Genomic DNA, 7,500 nt, shown 5'->3' on the forward strand with positions numbered 1-7,500 from the left:
CTTTAGCTAACATCAAAGTGAGGAAGAATAAAATAAATAAAGCATTAAATAAAAAGAAACTAAAATAAATGAAAAAGAAAAGAAGGAAAGGAACCAAGAATAAGAGGAAAAATGGAGAGGACACTGATGATTATGAGGAGCAGGAGAGAGAAGAAGAAGAGGAAGAGAAGGAGAAGGATTTGTTGAAGCTCAGGGAGAGATTATGAATGACTTGTGAAAATTCATTGAGATTAATAGCAAGTGATGGAATCCAGTGTGTGTGTGTGTGTGTGTGTGTGTGTGTGTGTGTGTGTGTGTGTGTGTGTGTGTGTGTGTGTGTGTGTTCCTGATTCTTCCAGTTCAAGGTGCCTCTCTAACTCAATCACCTGTTCCTTTTCTCGCTCCCTAATCAGTTTTTATTGAACAGGTAGGGAAAAAAAATTAGATTAGTAAGGATTTGTACCGTAGAGAATTTTAAATTGTATGTGGTTGCTGTCTATCTGTCCGTCTGTCTGTCTGTCTGTCCGTCTGTCTGTTTATTTACACTTCAGAATGTCTGTTTGCATGCAAGATTTGATTCAGTCTATATTTATCTGCAGCAGGTTGTGTGTAGCCTCTCTCTCTCTCTCTCTCCTCTCTCTCTCTCTCTCTCCTCTCTCTCTCTCCTCTCTCTCTCTCCTCTCTCTCTCTCTCTCTCTCTCTCTCTCTCTCTCTCTCTCTCTCTCTCTCTCTCTCTCCCTCTGTCTCTCTGCGTGTTCATCGATCAGTTCCAAAAATTTCTTCACCTTATTTCATCTCCTCCTCCTCCTCCTCCTCCTCCTCCTCCTCCTCCTCCTCCTCCTCCTCCTCCTCCTCCTCCTCCTCCCACTCACGTGACTAAATTTAGAAACCAGATGGAAGTGATGGAGTGTTTCAGGTAAGTCGGTGTGTGTGTGTGTGTGTGTGTGTGTGTGTGTGTGTGTGTGTGTGTGTGTGTGTGTGTGTGTGTGTGTGTGTGTGTGTGTGTGTGTGTGTGTGTGTGTGTGTGTGCGCGCGTGTGTGTGAGTGGTTTCAATATCATGTTGTATTGATAAAGGACTTATAAATGTGCTCTCTCTCTCTCTCTCTCTCTCTCTCTCTCTCTCTCTCTCTCTCTCTCTCTCTCTCTCTCTCTCTCTCTCTCTCTCTCTCTCTCTTACAATGCACTGTGGAAGCGTCACCTGAAGAGAGAAAGAAAGAAAGAAAGACTCACTCACTCGCTCACTCACTCACTCACTCGCTCACTCACTCACTTACTGACTTTCTTTACCTGCACGTCATAGAAGCACAAAATAACTTTTCTTCTTCTTCTTCTTCTTCTTCTTCTTCTTCTTCTTCTTCTTCTTCTTCTTCTTCGTCTTCTTCTTCTTCTTCGTCTGGCGTTATTTGCATAATTTTTCAACACCTGCATCGTGGACCGTATTGCTTCTTTCATTTCCTTCATGCAAATCTCCTTAACTCGCTTCTCTTTGTGTTCATTCCTCTTATTTGCGAGCATTGTTCTCTGTTTTTCCCTTTTTTTTTGTCTATTCTTTTCATAATTTTTTCCTTTTTTTGTTCATTTTTTTTTCATTTTTCGTCTTTATTTCTGTTTTTTTCATTGTTTTTTGTACACTTTTTTTTTTGTTTTTCTCCCTGTTTTGATTCCCGTTTTCTTTTTTTTTGTTTACTTATATTCTTTTCTTGTCTGTTCCTTTACTTTTCTGCCTTTTATTTTTTGGTTATAGTTTCTTTCTTTCTTTCTTTCCATCTGTGTGTGTGTGTGTGTGTGTGTGTGTGTGTGTGTGTGTGTGTGTGTGTGTGTGTGTGTGTGTGTGTGTGCGCATGTGTTAGTTTATTTCAGTCTCTGCTAATGTATATATTTCCATTTTCTTCGTCTTTTTTTTTTTGCTCCAAATTTTCTTTAATCGCTTGTTTGATTCCTTCCCTTCTTTCTTCATTCATTTCTTCTTTCCCTCATTTCTTCTCTTCTGTCATTCTTCTACTTTCACTATCTTTACTTATTTCTCTTTCTTTCGTCATGTGTTGTCCTTTCTTTCCCTTTATTCTTCTGTTCTTTTCCTCTTTTCCTTTTCTCCCCGTTTTCTGTTCGATTGCCCTCCACTTTCGCCTCCAGTAATCACATTTACTGTTCTCATTATGTCTTTACTTCCTCTTTACCCTCGAATTGTAATAGTTTCCCCTTTATTCAAATCTTCCATTTACCTTCTCTCTCTCTCTCTCTCTCTCTCTCTCTCTCTCTCTCTCTCTCTCTCTCTCTCTCTCTCTCTCTCTCTCTCTCTATTCCACCCACGTCTCTTCTCCTCGTTTCTCCTTTTCCTCTCACGTCGATCTCTTCTCTCCCCAGCCTTTCTTTTCTTTCCTCCTCCTCCTCCTCCTCCTCCTCCTCCTCCTCCTCCTCCTTGGATCAACCTAAATTCCCTCTTACCTCAAGCTTTTCCCTTCCTCTCCTCACGTTTTCCTTCTTATTTCCTTCTCCTTCTCTTCTTTTCCTCCACAACTTTCTCTTTTATTTCGTTTATTTTTTTAATTTGTGGAATTCTTTTATTTTCTTTTGTTTTTCTTTGTTACTTTTCCTTTCCTTTTTCTTTCCTCTATTATCTTTCCTTACAGTCTCTTTTTTTTTATATATAAATACGAGTTATGTCTCGTTATAGTACTCTCTCTCTCTCTCTCTCTCTCTCTCTCTCTCTCTCTCTCTCTCTCTCTCTCTCTCTCTCTTCCATGCTTCATTCACGTTCACCTCTTCGTTATTATTCCAGCTGGAACACGTGCAGACAGACGCTTTTGTGTGCAGCGGGCGGGAGGGTAAGGCAGGCAGACAGACAGACACAGGCAGAGACAGGCAGAGTGACAGATAGATAGATAGATAGATAGATAGATAGACGAATAGATAGACTGGCAGACGGTTTCAAGAGAAGGAAGCGTAAGAGAGAGAGAGAGAGAGAGAGAGAGAGAGAGAGAGAGAGAGAGAGAGAGAGAGAGAGAGAGAGAGAGCCAGATGAATATATTGTCAGAACCACCGAGCCAAGTTGTAAAAGAGAAGAAAGAAAGAAAGAAAGAAAGAAAGAAAGGAAGGAAGGAAGGAAGGAAAAGGGAAAAAATAAAACGAGAAAATATACGTGATCGGAAACAAATTCGTTTTTCCCTTCACTTTCAGACTTCTAAGAACACTGGCTAGTTTCCTTTTCCTTTCCTATTGTTTTCCGTGAATGTATTGCTTGTCTGTTACACTCTGTTCACCACTGTCTTTATTATTTTTTCCTGCTTTGGTGTTTCCTCAGTATTATTTTCTCTGCTTTGGTGTTCCCTCAGTATCAGTTTCTTCCTGCTTAGTATTATCATTAATTTTCTCTCCCTCTCCTTCTATTTTCCTTTAATCTCCTTTTTATCAACCGTAGCTGGTCTTACTTTGCTTTGCTTTGTCCATTATTATCAGTACCCTTGTATTCTCTTCTTGTATTACCTTAAAATATTCCTGTTTTATCAATATTCTCTTCTACATTATTTTTATCACTTGAATCTGTCATTACCATCGTTTTCTTTACCCTCCTCGTCCTTTAGATCTTGAAAATCATCGTAATATTACTAGCATCTGTATTATGTTCGTTGCTATTCACTATCATCACTATGCGTATATTTTCTTTACCATCATCATCACTTTCAGCGTTGTTTTCACGTTCTTTAATATTTTCTCCGTCCTGGTTGTCTGGGTCTTCATATCATCACTATTTTAACTGTCATCCTCATTATTATCACTATCATCACAATGTATACTCTTCTTCACTATCATACCACTTGTTTTCACCTTTTTCCTTTTATATCTTCCTCGTTTTGGTTCTCTAGGTCTTCATATCATCACTATCTTAACTATCATCATCATTATCATCACTATCATCACAGTGTATTCTTTCCTTCACTATCATATCACTTGTTTTCAGCTTTATCCTTTTATATCTTCCTCGTCCTGTTTTTCTAGGTCCTGACATCACCACCATCTTCACCATCATCATCATTGCCATCGTCATCACAACACCGCCACTTTTCCCGCCAAAACCAGCACGCGAGGACGAAAGAAATGCACGAGGACTATAACTGTCTCATGTCTCGTTCTCTCTCTCCAGTTATGCGGTGTTTCTCAAGTCTTGGGAATCTGCCTCGTTTTTCACCCCAACGTTCACGAATCTCCCGCCACGTCTAACTAGCAGCTGCAGAAATAGTAATGCGTATTTTTTGGTAATTCATGTTCTTTTTCTTTTGTCTGTGGATGCATGTAATGGCAAGGAAGAGAGGAGTGTTTAGTTTAATATGAGGTAGAGATGCGCAAACTGTTCTTCGTTAGCATACCAAAGTGCCGTAAAGGAATCAGTTGTTTGTCAGTTGTTTGTATTCAAAGCACTAAAAAATCAATTGTTCGCATAGACACAAAAAAAAAAAAAACATAGTTACTTTTACTTTTTCCTAAGCTACTCTGGAACTCACCGCCTGCTTCTGTATTCCCTCCTGTCTTTGACTTTAACATTTTCAAGAGGGAGTTTTCAAGACACATCCTCAAATTTTGGAACATAAAACATAAGAACACAAAGGAAGCTACAAGAAGCCATCAGGCCTACACGTGGGAGTCCCTGTACGAAACACACAGTTAAGATAGACAAGGCAACCCCAGACACCGTTCACTCTAGCCTAACCCGGTGCTGGTGCCCCTCAAAATAGAATTATATCAAAAGTACATTTTTCCACCAAAACTGAGCACTATTGACTATGGTAATACTTCATCATGCGAAAGTTTATAAAGTGAATGGGTTAGTGGAGTTTATGACGAACCCAACTGCAGTGTATTTTTATCAGTGCAATGCAGCGTGTATGCCTTTGTGTCACTGTACATGAGTGTCCTTCGGATCTTTACTCTCCAGACATTTTTCAGAGTTTATGTCAAGCTTTCAATATATGTTTTTCCAATTACTTTTTTTATTTTTTTCCATCCTATATCAACCTGAATAACGTGGATTTATTACAAGATACATCAATTTGCCAGCATTTTTCATTACGTATCTATATTTTTAGCATGTAATATTAGCAGCAAAAATATGAATAGCACTTTTGAATGACGCTTCTCCCACAACCGATTACATCCTTCCTTACGTTCTCTGTCTGTGTGTGTGTGTGTGTGTGTGTTGCTACTATTGATTAGTGTTCCAATCAACGTGTGGTGTAGTCAGAGAGAGAGAGAGAGAGAGAGAGAGAGAGAGAGAGAGAGAGAGAGAGAGAGAGAGAGAGAGAGAGGAGCGGCTTTCAGGTAGATTTCTCCCTCCAATCAGGCAACATATTCCAAAATTTATGAATTCTATCTTTTTTTGACTACTTATTTATCTTTTCCCTTTCCTGGGGCTTCCTCGGGTCCTGGAAGTCTGGGGGGAGAGTGAGAGTTGAGGGGGAAAGGTTAAGGAGGGGAAGGGGGTGACCTCGAATCCAGGGGTCATTGGCTTTGACCTCCTTTTAGTCCCCCTCCTTGCTCTTCCTGTGACCCTTTTTTTTTTTTTTATACCAGAGTTCTCCTTTCTCTCTCTCTCTCTCTCTCTCTCTCTCTCTCTCTCTCTCTCTCTCTCTCTCTCTCTCTCTCTCTCTCTCTCTCTCTTTAATTTCGTGTTTATGGCTCTTGTTTTCTCATGTATTCTTGGTATGTTAGGTTCTGTTTTTGACTTCTTTCTGTATGTTTGTGTTTATTTGTGTGTGTGTGTGTGTGTGTGTGTGTGTGTGTGTGTGTGTGTGTGTGTGTGTGTGTGTGTGTGTGTGTGTGTGTGTGTGTGTGTGTGTGTGTGTGTGTGTGTGTGTGTGTGTGTGTGTGTGTGTGTGTGTGTGTGTGTCTTTGTCTTTATCTCTGTATGTCTGTTTTTTGTGCCCCCCCCCCCTCTCTCTCTCTCTCTCTCTCTCTCTCTCTCTCTCTCTCTCTCTCTCTCTCTCTCTCTCTCTCTCTCTCTCTCTCTCTCTCTCTCTCTCCACGAACAGCCTTTGATAGTGACACTTTTCAAAATAGATAGATAGATAGATAGAGAGAGAGAGAGAGAGAGAGAGAGAGAGAGAGAGAGAGAGAGAGAGAGAGAGAGAGAGAGAGAGAGAGAGAGAGAGAGAGAGATAATTAAAAAAAAGTAATAAAATTCAGGAAACATTTTATAAACACGAAACTTTTCCCAGTTATTGGAGTTTATAATTAGATTTGTAGACTGCAGTAACCTTGAAAAACACACGAGTATTAATTAATATTCCAGGTGAATCGTTACGGGCAGGTGAGACGGCCAGGTAAGGTTACGTAAAGAAATTATGTTGGCGTGATTTATTGATGGTTTTTACTTCAAAATGCGATGAATATTAAGGCTTGACGTGGTTTCATTGTGTAGTGTTTGTGTTGTTATCCGTCCGGCTCCGTTGCAGAAAGCAGTGGTTTGATGAATGAGGGAAGAGGGTGGAAGGGAGGAGGAGAGGTGATGGAGATTGAATGATTGTGTGAATGAATGGATGAATGCAGTAAGGTGTGGTATATGATTTTATTTTTTTCCCTTTCTCCTTTTTGTTTTTTCTTTCTCTTTTCTTTGTTTTTTTCTTTTTTGGTCTTCGTTTGTTTATTTGTTACTTCCTTCCTTACTTCCTTCCTTCCATTTCTTTCTCTTTCTTTCTTTCCTTCCTTCCTTCCTTCCTTCCTTCCTTCCTTCCTTCCTCCCTTCCTTCCTTTCCTCTTTTCCTCTTTTCTATCTTCTTTTTTCACCTTTCTTTAGCGTTCCCATCTATTTCTGTTACTTCTATTTCTAATTTCTAATCCTTTCTTGACCACCAACATATATTGATGAACGTGTGTGTGTGTGTGTGTGTGTGTCGACTGAAGTGACGTTATGGCCGCCTGATTCCGGGATAATTACCCACTGATTGGTGTGGAAGACTGGTAGTGGTGGCGGTGGTGGTGGTGGTGGTGGTAGTGGTGGCCAGGTAGAGGCGGAGTGAAAGTGATTAATTGTACCTCTCATTTGTTACCTGTCAGCTCTAGTGGTGGTGGTGGTGGTGGTGGTGGTGATGATGGTGATGATGGTGGTGGTGGTGGTGGTTTTTGATATTTTCCTTTTTGAGTCCTTGTCTGAATCTCTTATTTTCTCTTTCTCTCTCTCTCTCTCTCTCTCTCTCTCTCTCTCTCTCTCTCTCTCTCTCTCTCTCTCTCTCTCTCTCTCTCTCTCTGTATTTTTTTCTATTCTTAAATCCAGGTGTTATTTTAATTTTTTTTTATTATCGCTTATTTTTTGGTGTTATTTTTTTTGTTCAGTGTTTTATTTGTTATTTTTTGTGTTTCTGTTCTCTGGTTTTTGCTTTTTTTTTTTTTTTTTGCATTTTTTCATATGTGTGTGTTGTTCGTGACTCATTGCTAATTCTTCGCTTCTTTCCTCCTCTTCCCTTCCCCTTTTTCCATTTCCTTCGTTTCCTCCCCTTTTTCTTTATTACTTGTTTCGTGTCTGCTTACCT

The 7,500-nt window shown here is 39.9% G+C and overlaps 1 protein-coding gene across 2 annotated transcripts in view; it reads left to right on the top strand.

Moving 5' to 3' along the window:
* LOC135115977 (dual 3',5'-cyclic-AMP and -GMP phosphodiesterase 11A-like) overlaps nucleotides 1-7,500 on the top strand; it is a 143,554-nt gene that overhangs the window by 82,915 nt on the left and 53,139 nt on the right. The gene's annotated exons all lie outside the window — the stretch shown is intronic.

This window comes from Scylla paramamosain, chromosome 30, assembly GCF_035594125.1.
Source record: "Scylla paramamosain isolate STU-SP2022 chromosome 30, ASM3559412v1, whole genome shotgun sequence".
NCBI lineage: Eukaryota > Metazoa > Arthropoda > Malacostraca > Decapoda > Portunidae > Scylla > Scylla paramamosain.